Source organism: Pongo abelii, chromosome 15 (assembly GCF_028885655.2).
Source record: "Pongo abelii isolate AG06213 chromosome 15, NHGRI_mPonAbe1-v2.0_pri, whole genome shotgun sequence".
Lineage (NCBI taxonomy): Eukaryota > Metazoa > Chordata > Mammalia > Primates > Hominidae > Pongo > Pongo abelii.
Window position 1 is genome coordinate 103,654,503 of NC_072000.2, and position 19,265 is coordinate 103,673,767.

General features: G+C 50.0%; 1 protein-coding gene across 4 annotated transcripts in view; it reads right to left on the reverse strand.

Moving 5' to 3' along the window:
- BCL11B (BCL11 transcription factor B) overlaps positions 1–19,265 on the reverse strand; it is a 102,159-nt gene that overhangs the window by 67,999 nt on the left and 14,895 nt on the right. The window lies entirely within an intron of this gene.

Consider the following 19,265-nt stretch of genomic DNA (forward strand, 5'->3'; position numbering starts at 1 on the left):
AGAGGGTCACTGAGGGGTGCCAGGCTGCAGGAAGTGAGGTGGGTTCACCAGGGGCCTCCAGGAACATGGGCAACTGCTCATCTTTGGGCTTGAGACCACTTCTACCATCACTTCCACAAATGACCATCGAGAGATTCCCCACAGGCCACCCACAACCCTGTGTGGCCACCAGGGTATCCACCTGCACCCACCCTGAGAAGGCTTGGCCGTGAGGCAGACTAGAAGCACACCTCAGGGAGCACCCTGAACCAGGCTGCCATACTCTAAGCTCCTCCTCTTGGAGCACTTCTGAAATCTCATCCCAGAAAATAGAGAGGCAGAGCAAAGGAATGATCGTGTCCCCCACCGACACCACCAAAACCATTCTCCTCCTTCCACCAGAGACTGGAAAGGGAACATCCTCCCCAGCAGCTGCCTCTTGCAATTTAGAAGCAGGCACGCTTGGGCACACACCCCTTCCCCAGGTCCAGAAGCACCTGTTTCATTGACTGCCAACTCCAATTTCCTCAACACGCAGGCAGCTGAAATACCCCAGGGCTGCCGATCCCCTTTCTGCACCCTGACCCAAGGACCAGTGAAGTTACATCACAAATTCCAACACCAAGGCCCCTGTGAGGGAGCAGAGGACACTTCAATGTTGCTGGGGAGGAAGGGCATCCCTCAGCCATCTTCTGTGAACCACGGAGGTGGAGGGGGCTGGCCGTTCCAGCCCCTAAGTGGGCATCTGCAGGGGGTAGGGGGGCACAGTGAGGGACACGCAGCTTGGACTCTTCTTTTGCTTGTCTCTCGGGGAAAATCCTGCAGTGCTCCGAACTACTGAAATGCAAATAAACCACAACCACTTGTCCTCCAGCCAGGACGCTGATCATTCCTTTGCTCCTATGCATCACGGCTTCAGGACACAGATACAAAAATGAATATAACTCCTCCGGGTGACCTCAGGCAGGCAGGGTCCACCAAATTGGGGCCCACCATCCTGGAATAGGCAGACCTGAGGACAACAGAAGGTGAAGCCACGTGTCGCACTGGTTAGAAAAATGTGTGCATGCACATCTACTATCTATAAGAGCGGTTCTATATACATATACGTATGCACATACACACACAAACACTCATCTATCAGCAATGTGGACATGTTAAGATGTCTTGCGTGCATCCAACCAGAGTCCACAGAGGCCAAGGACAAATTGCAACTGAGAGATTCTCCAAATCTCACCAGCAAAATCAGCCAGTCAATACCCAACGGAGGAATTGCCCCTTTTCCTCCCACTTTTGGTTTTCTGATCAGAGGTGTGGTAGCTGCTTCAACCTTCAGCAGTCTCTGCTTTCTAAGACAATTTAATTCAAGATCCTTCAGTAATTTTCTCTCCGGTTGCGTCCAGAGCCACAAACAGTATACTACATGTCATCTGCATGAAGCATAACTCGACGAAGAGTGAAGGCAGGCTGCAAACCGAAGTAAAGTGTTAGATAAATCATTTGGATTCCAAGCATAAAGAATGTGGGACTTCGGGTTGGGACCCTGTAGCCCTTTCGCAGATAGAACTTAGGGGCCAGACTCCAATGACAAGCTTGGCCAGGCATCCCTCAGATATGTTCCTATTTCTTCATTAATTTAGAGCTGGGTGTGGGAGTGGAAATACACAGTTAAGATAGAACTCACATGTCACACAAGGCAAAAACCAGGAAACTCATCTTCAGATTGGGTGCCTGCAGTGAGTTTTATACTAAGGACACCTTTTTCTATCCCCTCAGCATCCACTGTGCCTGACCTTTGAGGAATGACCCGGAAAACACTGAATCCTGACATGTGTTAAGAATCTGGCCCTCCCTAAAACATGTTTACAAACTGGGGAGTTCAGGAAGTTGTGGTTCCAAGGTCCCACAAACTCCAATGCTGGCTTTTGCTCAACGGCCATGCACAGACAGTGCAATGGAATAAACAGAAGGAGGAAGGCTGAGCTGCGAGAATCCCGGAGAATTAAGAATGAAAATAAACAGCACAGCCAATAAAAAGAACATAAAGAAAACGGAGTGCCCAGCAAGGAGGTTATTGGGATGACTCAAGCCCGAAGCAGCCAGAAAAGAGAACAGAAATTTCAGGTGCAGATGGAGTCATGGATATGAGGAATGTAAGCATCTTCAACCTTTTTAAGATCAGACCATAAAACTCTACCTGAGCAATAAGGGAACAGACAACCACAGGGCCAGCAGGGTTTCTTGTTTCAGATGGAACAGAAATAAATTTGGTTAGTAGAAGGTTAAAAAGAAAGAAAAAATGAAAGAAAGAAAGAAAGAGAAAAGAAATCAAATTGTAAAAAGGAGGACCCTGCTATAGTTTAAATGCACATTTTGTTTTGGGTTGCATTTAATAGAATTATAGGCAATTGATTCCTACTATTGTAATAAAAAAAATACAGCTCTCCCCTGGATTTTGTTTATGATTAAATCTCCTTTTTCCCTTTCATTTCTTTTTTCCTTTTCCTAATGGACTTATAGAATACCGAGGTTCAGTGCTTTGCATTACATAACAACAAAATCTTTCTATGGCCTCTTTATGTTCCTAAGCCAAGTCTGAAATGTCACTGACTAAAAAATTGAACAGGCCTGTAATTACTTTCAACAAAGTAGTTCCTTTAACTGAGTTTTCTGTATGTAGATGGCATTTAATATACATATTGTAAGCCTTCTTTTCAGCACAGGTAACATTTGATGGCAAAAATCACAAATTTTCTTCTAAGGGAGCTGTCTGACAGCCACCTTCTTACTTATTTTTTGACGTGAAATACGTTTTCATCTCCTAACACACTAGCGGTGACGTGCAGTGTGTGCACAACAAAATTTGTAAAAATTAACACTTCGCAGGATTAATTTAATAAAGATTGTTAGCACGTTAACACTAGTAACATTGCTCCTTACGATTCATCTAGCCACGCTCGAGACGCCGCTGTAACAGAGGTTTACATTCAGCTGAGGTTTATACCGCTATTTAATGTAATTAAAGAAACCGGCAGCGCAGTCCTCAATGGAAATATCATTTCTATGGCAGAGTATTCCCATTAGAAATTGGGGGAAATCATAGCACGCTGACTTTGATTTTGTTGTAATTTTTTTTTTCCTCAACTGTCTTTGAAACAGAGCTGATGTGCTGGACCTCAGATAGAATTTACTGCAGAAACCCTGCAAAGATCCCGCGATAAGACAAGCCTCTTCTCCCTACAGGAGTGCCCAGTATTTATATGCCACTTACTTGGTTTTGAAACTGTTTTTTTTATTATTTTTTTTAAATCTACAGCCTCTGCTTGGCTGTAATTACCCAGGAAGTTCTCTGCCCAGCACCCCATCATGAAATATACCCCAAAACAACATCGGAGATAAGAGCCCAGAGGCGGGGAGGCCTCTGGGGCCACTCTTACACATAAACAATCATAGTGTAGCCAGGATCCCAACGAGCTCCAATTCCAGATCGGGGCGAGAATCTAGCTGTAATCTCAGAGGAAGAAAGCAGCAAGCATATCGCTCAGGAGGCCTCAGAGACTAAACAGACACAAAACCCAAAAGAAAAAGAAAAAAAAAAATCTTCGCACCACATCACCAAAATGGCAGAGAAAATTAAGTCTTGGGGCTGAGACGAAGGGAACCTGACTCAGCTCCTCCGCCTCTGACAGCTGCCTCCTGCCCTTGGAGCGGCCAAGTGCAAACAAAAATGAGACCTTTCTTCTCTAAACCTGCTTGCTACATGTCCCTGTGCTGTAGGGGGGATCATGTCGCTTTTTTTCCCCTTCCCTAAGTGCATTTTAATATCCTTATTCTACATCCTAATTTCTTTGAAAAAAACATCAGTGTCACTAAAAAAAACGTCACTCTGTTTTGCAAAATCCAGCAGCTTCCTTGGCAGCGTGAAAGGCTGGCTGGCATTATCCCCTCATTTGACAAAACTACTATTTCTGGGCATGTGGTCAAAAGCAGGTAGGAAGCAAATGCTGAGAAATAAGGAAGTAAAAACAGCCAACAGATTTTTCACTACCGAGGACGCCAAGCGTAAACATGATTTATTTAGCTGTGTTTAACGTGTCTGTCCTCCACTCGACTACAAGCCCACTTGGGTTTAAGAAAAGGGTGGGTAGAAGGGGACAGGAAAAGGGGAGTGGGGAGGACATCAGGGAGAGGGAGCAGGGGCAGGTGGCGCTGAAGGAAGACTTCCTGAACGGTTCAGTTCAGTTTTAGGAGAACAAGAATCCTCTACCCCAAAATACATGCATGTGTCAAAAGAAGGCAGCACTAATCTGCTGGTTAATTAACGAGCTGCCACTAACAAAAGATGGAAGACCCAGTTCATACAGACAATATTTACATGGGCGTTGCATGATCTTGTCCCCCTGCTTCCCTACCTTTTCTCGCAAACCATGTGGGCTGGGTACAGCGACAGGCGGAGAGGCCCGTCAGGTTGGGAGGGTTACGAGTCCAGCCGTGGAGAGGGGAATATCGCAGCCTTCCTTGCCCAGCCTTGCATGCCCACGTGGAATTTCCTTAGATCTGTATTCAATTAAGAAGCACCAGGCAGCTCCTGGCTCCAAGCCTGCACCATCGCAGACTCCAGGTATCTGCCGTTCCCCACTCCAGCCCCAATGCCAGTGAACAGCGGCTGGGTCAAGGCCCCCATGGGGAAAGGAGAGGACCACACTCTCCCACTCCTACCCCACGACTCCAGCCCAAAGTCTTGGCCCAGCCAGGGTGAACAAACCAAATACATAAAGAAAGCTTCTGTATTTCCTAACTAACAAGACTAATCCAGAGGTTTTGGACCCTGCCGGAGGTTATTTTATTAAAAATCTAATTCAAGTAATCCAGCCTTTGCTGGAAAAAAGAAACCAAGCCACTTCCAAAGAAAAGCAACAACCAAAAAGTAAACTGGAGCCCCAATAGGACACTTAGGCCTTCTGGCTTCCCTAGCGAAGGTACCATTTCATAGCAGCCAGCTGTGTGCTCCATGGGGATAAGTGCCAATTTTTGTTAGCTCTGAGAGGCGGTGAGAATTTCCTCACCAGTCCGCTTGAGTTCCTTCCTCGCCGGCACCTAGCAAGACTGTGCATTTAAAGACTGCTTGCTGTATGCATTCCTCCCTAATCCAAGTCTATATGTCCCCTGTCCAGCTCCTCTCCTTCTGGGGCCTGAGACCAAATATCAGGAAGAATACCTTTTCTAGGGTATTCAGGTCAAGAGCAGCAGTGACACTATTCAGTGTCAAGATTCTGAATCATGTGACAGGCCCAACAATAACAAGGAGCTGAGGTGGGGGAACAGTCCTCTAAAATGAATGGGGGGGGGGGAGTTTTCTATTGGTATCAGGTTACTAAATTGAAAAACCAAGTGCCCCCCTCCCCACATAAACCTCCTCCCAAAGCCCCTAATTCTTCTTTCTTGCAGTAAAAAATTACACCCTCTACAAGCAGCTCTTTGATTCCTTTCCCTTTTGCAAATTAGTCACCCTGCCCCCACGGACTGAACAATAACAGTTCTCCATTTTTATGATGTCTTTGAAATCAGCAATTGCTTCACTCCTACCTACGGGTTTGTTTTCATATCTGGACAGGGACAGGGAAGTAAATAATTGGCTAGCCCCATTTTATAGATGAAGCAACTAACAGATGAACTGGTTTGCCCTGGGCTATTTAGGAAGTCAATGCATTTGAGACTATCCGACATCACATGCCAACCTCTAGATTCTGCTGCTTTAGCAACGACATGGCCCCTGATGCTCCAGCAACAACAAATATTGTTGAACCTCTAAGCAGGACTCAGGTGCCACTCTGGAAGCCGCCCTTGTAGGAAATCCTATACAAAAATCTAGGCTTCTCAAAGCAATAAAATTGAAGATGCTTAACACCGCACCTCCAAAGGAGGCTTCTCCAGGATCCCTTCGGCTACCAATTGCACTGGTATTTCAACATGATCCAGCTGACAGAACCCCCCATTTCCAGGCAAATCTCCCACACATTGCTCCTAAAAAAAAAAAGCAAGGAAAGTGCCCTACAGACACATGGCAGGGCTCGGAACCACACACTGCAGGACAGCCCACCCTGCCACTCAGGCGCAGAAAGTGTGCCCTGCCAAGACGCCAGAGCACCCTGGGGGCTACCAGTTCTCCTCGAGGAAGATCCTGAACAACAGCCTTCCACCACACTGTCCAAGCCTTAGCCCAAACATACAAGGAGAAATCACGCATAATTCTGATCACTGTTGAGCCATCAAAATAAAGAAAAGGAAAAGGAAAAGTCAGCCTCTCCCTCAGTGTACCAGCCAATACTTCAGCCAACCACAGGTTACCTGTCTTTCAAGCAAAACATGAACAATTACCCCCATCACACACACACACCCCTAGTCTCCAAAAATCCTAAAATGTACAACCCTTTAAATGAACTGCAGAGACCTAGGATGGGGCCCCTCAAACACACACACACATAATTAGCGTTTCATCTTTCTTTCTGTAAAGGAATCCGGTAACATAAATATTAATCAAACACGAGAATCTGCCAGTTCGTTTTGGACCATTATGAGTGCTGGATTGTGATCTTTACCCGTATTTACAGATATTCAAAGGCAGATTCTATCTTGTTAGACCCACTGTTATAAATGACCGTCTGAGAAATCAGCGAGCAAGTTCAGACAGATATGAAAACCTTCCTGTCCAGGACTGGCAGTAGCTTTGAGCTCCCAAGTGTTGAATTTGTTACCTTTTCCGGAGGGCTTTCAAAAAATAAATTGACAAATGCCTTCAGATTCCTCCACCAGAAAAGGTGGCTGCTCAAAGTTCAGGTTAGCTAAATCTGAGATTTTAAAATCAACTCTTACTCAAAACGCCATGACGGTGCCATTTACACAATACTTGCCTTGAGAGCACAGCAAGTGTAACATACTGTTTCATATTATAAGTATATATGTATACGCATATTTTTAATACTACTTTGAGTCTTGTTATAGCAAATCTATTCTGCCTGGTTGAGATTTATTTCTGAAAAACGGAAAATAGAGATGTGGCTCCAATCCTAGCCTGGAAAAGCTGTCACAGTGAAGGTAAACTTAATCGGCTACAGGCGAACAGCATACAGTTTTATTTCCAGAGTAACAGCTTTGGGAAAATGTTTGAACATTTTCTTAAGAGCTTTGTGGTGGACAGGCTGGGCGTCCAACCACTGCTTTTCTGGGCTTTTAAGGGCCTGTTGAAGTGCTTTAAACAATTGGAGGCCAATTTTTAACACACAAAACTAGAGACTCCTAGCAAGGTGACGATTTGCATACAAATTCTTGTTGGAAGAGGTTATCCTAAGAGAAATCAGGCTGGAAGGAGGGCTGACATTTAGTCCCTGTAATTCCAGGAGCTTCGGTGTCCCACTCTAGTGGAGGGTTCCATCCCCACACAATTGGGAAAACACTTTTGTCCTTGAGAAAAGCGGGCTTACTCTCCTCCCACTCGGGAAGAAACTAAGGTCCCCACGAAATCCCCACTTTGAGATGGGGCTGTTGCCCCTGGATGATCACATTTTTGTACAAGGGAACTCCCGGGGGCTCCTTCCGTCCCGGCCTCACCTGGATCCCGGGAACCGCCCGCTCTGTCCGGCCAAGGTGGGCTGAGGAACACCGCGCCACTCATCAGGGCAATGGCGGCGGGCGGAAGAGGGATCCCCGTGCGCCCCCAGCACCCGGACGAATGCCACCCCGGAGAAGCGACCTGACCGGCGCGCAGCGGTTTCGGAGAGGGGACCACTTCCACATTCCCCATGCCCGAGAAGGTCACCCACCCGGGAGAGCGCCCAAGGGCCAGAGAGGAGGCGACTGGTGGAAGAGTGGCGGCCCCGTGCGCACAAAGGGGCCCGGGGCCCGCAGGCTCCCCGCCCTTGACCTTGGGTCTCCGCCTCCATCCATCTCCGCCGGCTGCCAGGGAAGGGGGCTGGCCCGGGGCCAGTGGCGTGCTCGCTGGGCTGCTGCTGGGCTGGGGACCGACGGGGGCGGGGGGAAAGGGGCCCGGAAAAAAGACTCCAGGGCTGCAGAGTGCTCTGAGGAAGCCTGCATTCCACCTCCTTCAGGAGCCGGTCCCGAGGCGGCCCCGATTCACTGCGTGCCCCCCGCCCCACAAATCAAAAGTTGCACGGATGCACGAGGGAAACCCCTTCCCAAAGCTAGCCCTTCGACTCGCCCACCCCCCGCCTTCCTCGGACCCAGGCCGAGTGGGGGAGGGGAGTGTCAGGGGAGGAAGAAAGGAGCGCGCCTTCCCAGCGAGGCCAGACGCGGGCTGGGTCAGCTGCTCCTCCGCCCGCCCCTCGCCGCCCGGCTCAGGCAGCTGCTCCATTAAGCCCCCGAATTATGCATGGACCTTGAGCCCTCTCGGCCCTCCCGCCCCACCAAGGCACAATCAACGTGCGCAGCGGGCCGGGGTCAAAGAAAGGGGGAAGGAGGTGGACGATGGGCGCAAGGCCGTGGGCGAATCAGAGGCCGGCGGCCAGGCGGGGGCCAGGCGCACCCGAAGGCCTCGTAGCAGTGCCGAGGAGCCTCCCGACCCGGCCAGGGCCAGCCGGGAAAGGGGCACCGCTCGCAGTGGGGGGCACCGCTCGCAGGGGAGGCCCCCGCGCAGTTTTGAAGTTGCCAAAGTGTCCGCGGCGTGCCGGGTGCTGGGTCCGGGAGATGCAGCCGCCCCCGCGAAGCTCCGCTCCCCTGGCCTCAGGGAAGGCCATTGTGTTCTCCTGTGTGGCAATGAAGGGGGCTATGGACCCCAACCATTGAGCCCTCGGAGGGAGGGGCCTGAAGTCCCCCTCGGGCAGGGCGGGGGAGGCCGTCTCGCGGGCAGGGGAGAGGATGGGTATGATTTGCTCGAGATAGGCACCGTCGCGGGGAGGGGAGGAGGCCAAGCTTGAGGAGGGGCTGCTGGAGATGGAAGGAAGCGAGAGGAGACTTGCAAGTTGCAAACGTCGGGGAAACCGGAAAATTGCAGTAGTGGGGAGGCAGGTGGCGCCCAGAGGTTTGGAAGCAGAATTAGGAGGACTTCGATGTCCACCTCGCAGACAGTGACCCAGGCCCCAGAGGGCTCCGCAGCCTGGAGCCTCGCGTCCCGCCTCCCCGCAACACGCTGTTTTCAGCGTTCCAGACCACCGCGCTGCAGTCTACGCTGCCCTGACGCTGGAGTGTGGACCTTGTTTTGCTCCTCGGGGCCCGTCTGTTTCTGGAAATGACTTCTTTCTCTCTTTCCCCTTCTCCCCAAAGCAAAGGCCAGGTCAGGAAAATTATATACTTCGTTTTCTCAACAAATAAAGTCGCCTAGTTTGCAGGGAAAGTTTTACAAGCCAGTGATGCAGAGAGAAGACCACACTGTTTAGCTTTCTTAATTGGCTGGCTTTGAACTTGAGGTGGGAGGGGAAAAGAACCCGCTCCAGCCCCAGGAAAACTTAGTTTTGCTGGGTTTACCAACTCCAACAGTTTTTAGCCAGCTGCTGAAGATGGCAGGGAGTCACTGAAGGTTTGTCCCATTTTCTCCCGAACAGAGAAGAATTCAGACAGTTGTTGTCTCTCTGAGCCCAGGACAGCCAGTCTCTGCCCTCAAACCCCAAGGGAGGAGCCTGGAATCCCTGGTTGGCTGGCTACACTCTCCAGAAGGTGTGCTCTACCCTGAAAAAGGCTTTGAAATAAAGCCACCTTCTCCACTCCTTTCCAGGATGCCTTTGGCACCTGCAGTCATCAGGAGGTAGACGCGTGTTTTCTGGACACTCTTGTGGATTGGACGGATGGCTTCATCTGTGCCATATCACTAGAGGTACAGCCTAGGCACTGGGGCTACCAGCCCCTAGGGCTCTGTGCCTCTGGATTCATCTTCAGTAGACGCTGACCCACGCACCTGTTTGCCTGCACCTTTGAGGTTGTGTCCACACCCGCAACCTGAAGGCCATGGAAGCTGCCCAGGCACTCAGCCCCCAGGACAGGAGATGGGGGAAAACAGCCCTGATCAAACATTGCCTTGGCTTAGAGACAGAGCAGGCTGTCCTGGGCTGGGGGGCTCACCCTGCCCTTGGCTGCTGCCTTCTCTCCACACCAGGAGTCGGGGAGTCTGACTTTTCACCTCCAACAAAAAGGCTATTTTGTTACTATTTTTCCGCCCAGAGGAGGCTGTGGTCCCAGTTTCCCAGCTGTCTGAGCAGCGAGGGGCAGATGCTTTCCCAGACCTGTGGCTCATCAAGGGCTCCCTCCTCCCTCCCTCCCTGCTCTCCTCTCCCAACCCTCAGCACAGACTCCTCCTTTCTGAGACACCCCAGGGCCCTCCAGACCAAAACCAGCGGACCAGCAAGAAGGCATCAAGAAAACTCAAAAACAAAATAAAATGAAGCCTAGGGTGCCTTGCCTTCTCCAGCAAGGCCTCTTCTTCCCTGGGTCCAACTCAAGGATTGCAAGTCCTGATCACACCCTCCCTTGAGGAGGCTCCCACTCCCTGTGTGCCCAGAGGTAACTGGCCACCCCCAGCAGGCTCTGGGCCAGGCTGGGTCCAGATCTTGCAGGGCCCGAGGTTTATACAATTCAGGGTACACTCATCACAAAGAAAAGAATGCCAAACCACACAGGGACATTAGGGACAGGGCCTGGTCACACCAGGGGCTCTGAGCTTCAACTGTTAACCTCACAGTGAGTGGACCAAATTCTCCCAGAAGGATCTTCACAGCGTGGGGCAGAAAGACCTAAGCTTTCAGTCTAACAGTTTTCATTTTCACCACCAGTTTCTTCAGAGAAAACTGACTTCTGAGCCTCATTAATGTGAAAAATGAGGAAAGTTGGGGGAACTACTAGGTGGGAAAGGAATTGAGGTGGGAAATGCACGACCTTCTGCCTGGCTCTTGCAGCTGTTAGAAACCACTGGTGGCTCCATCTCACATTTCAGCCCAGCAGGCTCAGCCCCAGAGACGGGGAAGATCTGTCTGCTCAAGGTCACACAGCATGCCAGCCACAGTAGGATGCCATCCTAGGTCTCGAGCCAGAGTCCACTGTGCCTGCCTCTCCCCACTCTGGACTCAACAGGGCCACTTGCCTGTAACTCATGACGAGGTGGGGGCCAGCTCCTCCCAAAATGCAGTCAACGTGAAACCACAGGTGTGTGCAGAACAGGTGGGTGCCTACTGTCTTGGTTCTTTCACCCCACTCTGGAACCCAAGTCCCATCACCAAGATTCAACCTCAGAGTGGAAATCACTCATTGCCCAGCCAGGAGCAGAAAGGGCCTGCACCAGCCACAGTTCAAGAACACAGGATCCCACGAGGCCTGGGCTCCTGGGACATGACACAGTGAAGACCCAGGGCCTCCCTGGGAAGTCAGGAGCCTGTCCTCTTTTTTTATTTTAATTTTAATTTTAAGTTCTGGTGTACATGTGCAGGATGTGCAGGTTTGTTACGTAGGTAAACATGTGCCGTGGTGGTTTGCTGCACCTACCAACCCATCGCCTAGGTATTAAGCCCAGTATGCATTAGCTATTTTTCCTAATGCTCTCCCTCCCAGGAGCCTCGTCTCTAGGCGCAACTGAGCTGGTGACTCACAGGACAACTGTGCAAGGTACCTCTCTATGACTCAGTTGCCTCATCTGCAAAATGAAAGTAATACCTGATTTACCACCCTTGTGGGGCAGAGAGGTGGATGGAATGTAGGCACAGTTATGACCACAGTGAAGAACATAACTGCCGGAGTTGACACCCTGGGACCCTACTCACTGCTGCGTGACCTTGGGTAAATAACTTAACATCTCTGGGCTTCAGTTTCCTCTTCTATAAAGTGGGGCTGATATTAGCATATCATAAGGTCATAGGGAGGATTACACCAGTTAGTATCTGCAGAGTCTTTAGAATAGTGTCTGGCACACAGTAAGATCTAGTAAGTATGAGTTAAATTTAACATCAGGCTGGGTGCGGTGGCTCGTGCCTGTAATCCCAACAGTTTGGAGGCCAAGGCGGGTGGATCTCCTGAGGACAGGAGTTTGAGACCAGCCTGGCCAACATGGCAAAACCCCATCTCACTAAAACTACAAAAATTAGCCAGGCAGGCACTTGTAATCCCAACTACTCAGGAGGCTGAGGCAGGAGAATCTTTTTTTTTTTGAGATGGAATCTCCTTCTGTCGCCCAAGCTGGAGTGCAGTGGCATGATCTTGGCTCACTGCAAGCTCCACCTCCCAGGTTCACACCATTCTCCTGCCTCAGCCTCCTGAGTAGCTGGGACTACAGGCACCCACCACCATGCCCGGCTAATTTTTTGTATTTTTAGTCGCGACGGGGTTTCACCATGTTAGCCAGGATGGTCTCGATCACCTGACCTCGTGATCCCCCCGCCTCGGCCTCCCAAAGTCCTGAGATTACAGGCATGAGCCACTGCGCCCAGCAGAATCTCTTGAACCTAGGAAGCAGAGGTTTTGGTGAACTAAGATCACGCCATTGCACTCCAGCCTGGGCGACAGTGAGACTCTGTCTCAAAAATAAATAAATAAATTTTACATGAAATTAGGAAAAACTCAATCTCTTTGTTTCCTCAGTGAAAAGATGACCCCAAAGGCACGGGGTGACAGCCAGTCAGCCTTATGTCTATAGATTATCAGCAGAGCCCACTCCTAACAGATTCTAGACCTGGTGGTTAATGCATTAGCCAAGCATGCAAATGAGCAACAACCACCCAAAAAAGCTGTCAAATGCCTGATTAAAAAAACTTCAGTCAATTACTAACTATTTACTGTCAAATAGACAAACTAAGAATAATAATATTAACTCAGGCTGAATGTTGGTTAAGTTCACCCCTTGGGAGCCCAGCTGCCTTTCTCTCTTTTTCTTACCTTATCTCTCTCTCCTGTTTCCTGAATTACTGCTGGAAGTATGGAACTACGTACATAAACCAATAAATAAGGCCTCAAACCTTAAGAGAAAAAAAAGAAAAACACCCATTTATGTGACCAGTATTGTCCCTCTTTTTTTTAATCCAATAAAACTTTCCACTACAATCGGTGCTGATGTCACCCATTTTAGCTGCACACACTCTTGACTCTGGTTTGCACACTTCACATGGCAGGTGAGTCCGCCGCCTCCCTGGAAGGCCAGCGGGACAGGAAGGGCTCACCCCCTTTCTCAGCTGAGGAAACTGGGACTCCACCAGGGGAGATGGCCTCAAGCTACAGGGCTGGGCACCCTGGGATGGCAAAAAGTCACCTGTCCTGACTCGAGATAATTGGGGTCTGGACTCAGCTCTGCCAGTAACTAGTTACGTAAGTTCAGGCAAGTCACTGAGCAGGTGAGAAGGGAAGAGTTGGCAGCAAGGTCCTTCCAGGAGGCTAGGAAGCCAGACCCTTCCTCTGGATCCCACCAGCAGGATCTCCATTATTAACAACAGCTAAAACCCACAAGAACCTGTTCTATGTATACCTTGTCTGAATCAAACCTTATAACAAGCCCAAAACACAAGGAACATTATCTCCAGTTATAGAGACCGAGACCTGGGGAGGCAAACAGTTGGCTGACAGTCATATAGCAAGACCCTGGCAAAACCACAATTCCACAAAATAAAACAAATAATTTGTATTTATGGGGGAAAAGTCTATGCAACAGTGAGTATAAAATAAAAGAAATAATCGTATATATGGGAAAAATCTAAAATTCCGGCCCGGGTGCACCTGAATTTACACTGTACTGCATTCTTTGTCACCACCCATCTCTGCAATGCCCTCATTAAGAAGTACAGGACAGTATATACAAAAGCCACAGACTGCAGGCCACGGTCCCTGGGGGTCTGAGGACTTCTGGCTGTATTCACAGGGTCATATCTGGGATGGGCTTCAAAGACCATTTTGGATGGGGTCAGAGGTGGTGGCCGCCATCAAGGCCCCACCAGCCAGACAGACAGAGTTAGAATACCCATCCCCAAAATCCTTCACACCCCTTGCTATCCAAGGAAACTAGGCCTGACTGGGTCTGACTCTGCTTTGCTGTGTGACCTTCAGCAACTCCCTTAACCTCTCTGAGCCCCAATTCAAAGTAGGGTTAGAAATATATATTTCAAGGTTGAAGAATTAAGTGAGATAACCCAAGAAAAGCGTCTAGCACAGTGAAGAATACCAGGTAGCGCCCCTCTTCCCCACCACCCACCAGCCCAGCCCAAACTCTGCCCTGTTCAGCCATCCCAACACCCAAACCCCAGCCTGAGCCCAGGGCCATGTCCCTCAGACAGAACACTGCGCTCTTCCTCGGTGCAGACAGAACTAATAATTAGCTGTCACGATTTAATAATAAAAAAAGATAATCCATGCCACAACACACATGGATTTAACTCATCTTAATTTGAAGGGAAAATAACAACTCTAAATAGATCAAGTGCAAGTTTTTTAAGGCAACCTGCGAGTGGGGTTTATCTCCAGTTTCCAGCACAAGCAAGTTATTTAGTTTCTCTCACTGGCCAAGCTAATATTTTTTTTTCACGTTTATTTTATTTATTTTTAAAAGTCTGGAGAGAACATTCCCAAAGCAGCATGTAAATCCCTGGGCTCGTCAGAAGTCCTTTTCTCTCACACATTTTGCTTAGCAATGGGTCACTGGGGCCCCAAACCAAACCCTTATCTGTACCCCACCTGCTAAGAGAATCTCCCAGGTAGATCCCGCGTCCTCCCTGGGTTGCAGATGAAGACATATCAAGTGGGCAGGGACATCGCAGCCAGGGCTGCCTGCCACCTCCAAGCCCAGAGGGATCTGCCACCTCCTGTCACCTGCTGCCTGTCTCCGCACTTCTCCAGAAAACTGACATTCAGGACTTGGAGGGTTAGGGAGGCAAGCCTATGAGTGACAGCTGATAGTTAATTCCTCCCTCTGTAGCTTCATTTGGTTATGGAAGGGCTGATAACAGGCAAAACCAAATTCCTGGTGATCAAGCGCCTCCCCTTCAGTGACTATCAAGTGGGAATTATATGGAGGAACCTGTAGGAAATCACCGTGAGAGAGATCCCAGGTAAGTGATCACGGTTTTGACCAAGAAAAGCACGTACTCGGCATGCTGCCAAGCAGGGTCCACACTTTCCTGTGTTTGGCTTTCTAGAAGCATCCACTTCTCGATCATCTGCCTCAGGCCCAACCTGTGCCAGGTGGGTGCTTCCTCATTTCATCCTCAGCATAACCCAAAAAGGAGGTGCAGACGAGGAAACGGAGGCCCAGAAAAGTGAAGTGACTCACACAGGTGGCCAGCAGTGAGTGATGGGGCTGGGATTCCACCCGGGAGATGCCAAAGCCTGTGCTCCCTCACCCTGAAACCCCCCCGCCGGCTCCTCAGAGTGCACCGCCAGCAAAGAGATCCTCAAGGGACAGTCACCTAACAAAAGGCAGAAGGGACGGGAGAGAGTCTACCCCATGCTGACACTGCCTGTGATGGTGGATTTAGTCCCACAACCCAGTGGCGGTTTGTCCCAACCCTGACAGGAGCCCATTGCCAAGAAGACCGGTGCAAGCTGCTCTAACGCCCGAAAATGCGGCGGAGGGAAAGCCGAGCGCCAGGAAAAGCTCCTATTTGCAGCACACCTACCCCCACCGTGTGCCAGGCACTCATCATAAATGTCACAATGACAGATGAGGAAACCGCGGCTCAGAAGGTCAAGTCGCTGCCGGAGGCTGGCAGGGAGCAGGGTGGGGCTCTGACTCGGGCTGTGTTCTTTCCCACACAGCAACAGACAGCCTTCAAACCCCAAACACCCTGAAAGCCCCTTTCTCCTCACCCCTCCTCAAAACACCCCTCCCAGATAACGGCTTGGCAGCGCCACGTGCTCTTTGCAAACCCTGGAACACCTCTCAGCTCCCCCAAAGGATGGGTCCTGTGCTCCTCTGAACTCCCGCAGAGGCAGAGAAAATGCCACAGGCAGGAACCTCAAGAAACATAAAGAATGTAAACCTATAGGCAGCAATGTATCAGAGGCACCATAGCTGCCCTGAGTCAGACCACCAGCGAAAGACCCTGCCTCTGACCAGCTTCGCCCCATCCACAGACAGGCCTGAAACAAGCTTCCAAGGACCTCCTCTGTCCACAGCGAATGCTCAGCAGGGAGCTGAGCCCTGGACCCAGAATGCACACGTCAAGAGCAGGGCTGCTGCCAGCTCACACTCTGCCCATTATCCCCATGATGGACGCCCGCTCCCTCCTCTGGGGGCTGTTTACCTGGGGATCCAGGTGGGGACATCCAGGGCAGAGGAAGGGCCCCAGGTGCTCAGTTGCTGAATGAATGAATGAATGCCCTCCAGAAAACAAAGCTTCAGAAACTTCCTCCCTCTACCTTCCTACTTCTCTATCATTTACCAAAAATAAAAAATAACAGTAATTACTCTCCAGAATGACTATCCCGAGGAAACAGCTGATATGGGGTCCACGACCTAGTGTGATGACTGACAGAATCCCCCCGCAGTACTCACCCTGGGATCTCCCTTAAGGGTGGGAGGAACCCCCCTTTGGGTCTGCCTCTGGAGTCCCCACTTCTAGAAGCACCTGGTAGCAAGGAAGAGCGGGGACCTGCCTGGGTATCGGGAAGGTTGCTGGCCCTGGAAAAGGCAGGACCCTCACAGCCACCAGGACCCTCGAGGTCACCTCACCCTGGACTCCTCTGAGCCTGGACAGCCAGAGCCAGAGGCAGAGTCCAAGAATTAACAGCCACCCGCTCACCAGCTACTGGCCGGGGCCAGCGAGGCCCTGGGGACAATAGCAAGTCATGGAGGGATTGGAGGACTCCTTGGAGCCCTGGCCAGGAGACAGAAGCCTGGAGGGACAGCCGGCCCGGGGGCCAGGAGCGTGGGCAGCAGCTGGACGGGTTTCCGGAAGCCTGGGCGGAGAAGTGCCCGTGATTCCTAGTCCCCCTCTTAAAATATAAAGACTCAATTATCTCTGAGCAGCTTGCTTTACACATGAATTGACACATTTATTTTACAATAAATAACTGAAACTTATCTGTGTTTCCTTTACTGTTAATCTACACAGAGAAATAATAAACAGGGCTTGTCTACAAAAATGCAACTACTGCAGTCCTCAGAATTCAATTAAGCTAAAATAATTAATGCTTCCACCATATTAAATTACTTTATACATTTGAGCCACTGAAGTTTTATTCTTTAATCTTTCCTTTTTATTAAATAAAAAAAGAAAAGAAAAGTTGGTGCCCAAGTAGGCAGGGAAATAGGAGGAATGGGAACTAGAAAGGCAGGCGCATGGTGTGCTGTTAAAATGGGATGGTCGTCTTCAGCTGACACAGCATGTAGACTGTTTTGTGCCTTTGATTAAAATAACATTTTAAATGCTTTGAACAAACATATCTCTTTAGACTTCTAAGGGATTATTTTACATATTTCTTCTAGAATGAAGAAATCCATTCGTCCTGTTGCTGAACAGAAAGGCCAAGAATATCTTTCGTCACACATAAAATAAAGATACTGTAGGCTGCTGCAGTATCACAACCTGGAAAAAAAAAAAAAAAAAAAACAGGGGGGCCAGGGGGTGGAAGGATGAGGACAAAGCTGCCTTGAAGATTAACTTTGCCTTTTATGAAATCACATTTAGTCACTTTCTTAAACAAACCTGCCACAGTGATCTGCAGCCTCTCATTGGGAAATGCCTTCAATGTGAAATGAGGATTTGGATGTTTTTGGCAAAAGCAGCAAATCTTTCCATTGAAACATAAATAGGCGGCCCAAGTCTCCCTAGCAAGGCCACCCCTGAAAGATCGATGTGCACTGAGGCCAGGCGTTGATACTACAGGTAAAACTGTCTCTGGAATGTCGACCAACAAAGGCAAAAGGGACCCAGCACCTCTCTCGCCTGATAGCTCAGCCCGGAGAAGAGACGCTGCTCAGGTGTGCACAGCACTCTGAGAAGCCAGTGTTTACATGCCTGTAGCCTGGACATGTTTCAAAGCCCCTTGCATCTTGGAAAGTGTATGAGACACTTCATGCTAGGGCACCCATCAGAAGGCAAGGCCCAGAGGCCAATCTGGTTCACTGATGTCTCCCCAGTGCCTGGCATGAGGCTGCAGGACTCTGCATACCACCACAGTCTCCCCACAAAAGAGAGGGCTCACTAAGCCCCTTGTGCAGGTCAGCAAAGTGAGGTTCAGCGTCACAAAGCTTTGGAGACATGGGGGAGACAGGCTTGCAGCATTACCCTGACTGCGTCCTGGGTGATGGGTCTTGATGAGTGCCCATGCCCATCCATCTCACCCTCCTAGAAGCATCCAAAGCCTGAGTCCCTCCAGAGCCCATGCTACCTTCCATGATGGAAGCATGGTAATGATCAATGAACTCATTTCCCCAGCCAGCCACCTACTTGCACGCCGCAGAGCCAGAGGAGACCTCTGAGAGAGAAGTGCCATGGGCAAAAGACTGATTAAGAGCCCCTGCTCATCTAATCCTCACACCAGGCCTGCTGGTATTATCACTTTCTGTTGACAGATGGGGAAACTGAGGCTCAGACCCATGAAGTGGCTAATCCAAAGTCAACCATCAGGATCTGAAGACTCGTCTGCATGAACTCTGATGCCCATCTTGCTCCAGGACGGGCTGCTGCTTTTTAGGGAACCCAGGCTGGCCAGGCCCTCCTTTTCCCCCAGGCCTCCTGGGCCCAGAAGTATAAACCAGAAACAAACACTCTGGTTTGCACAGAGAGCAGTGGCTCCCTGGAAGAGGCTCCAGCATGCCATGGTGCTGGCCAAGAGGGAGGGACTTCATGCTAACTCACTGTGGTGAGCAGACCCACGCCTGGGGACAGAGGGGCCCTAGACCTGTTCTCAAGGTGGTAAAACCAGCTGTCCCAGTGGTCAAATGAGTGAGCATGTCAAAGGGCATATCCAACCTCCCCCAACGGGCACAGTGCTCCAACAAGTTCCCACACCCCTGCCTGGGACCGGCCCCCGGGGTCAGGCAACATCAGAAGCAACCTCTGAGATCAGGGGGCCTAACTCCTCTTTTCACACATGGGAAACTGAGTCCAGAGAGAAAGGAGAGGGGCGAGAATGAGCACTCCCATTCCTAAGTGCCTACCAGGTCATGCCGCATGCAACAGCTCATTCGTCCTCACAGCAACCCTAACAAGGTGGGTTTCCTTAGCTGCATTTCACAGATGGGCAAACTGACATGTCCAAGTTGTGAAGACAAACTCTAACCCAAGACAGTCTAGCTTCAAAATCAGGGACTAAGCCAAGATCAGTAGCAAAGAGAGGGCCAACCAGACTTCCAAATTTTCATTCTGTGC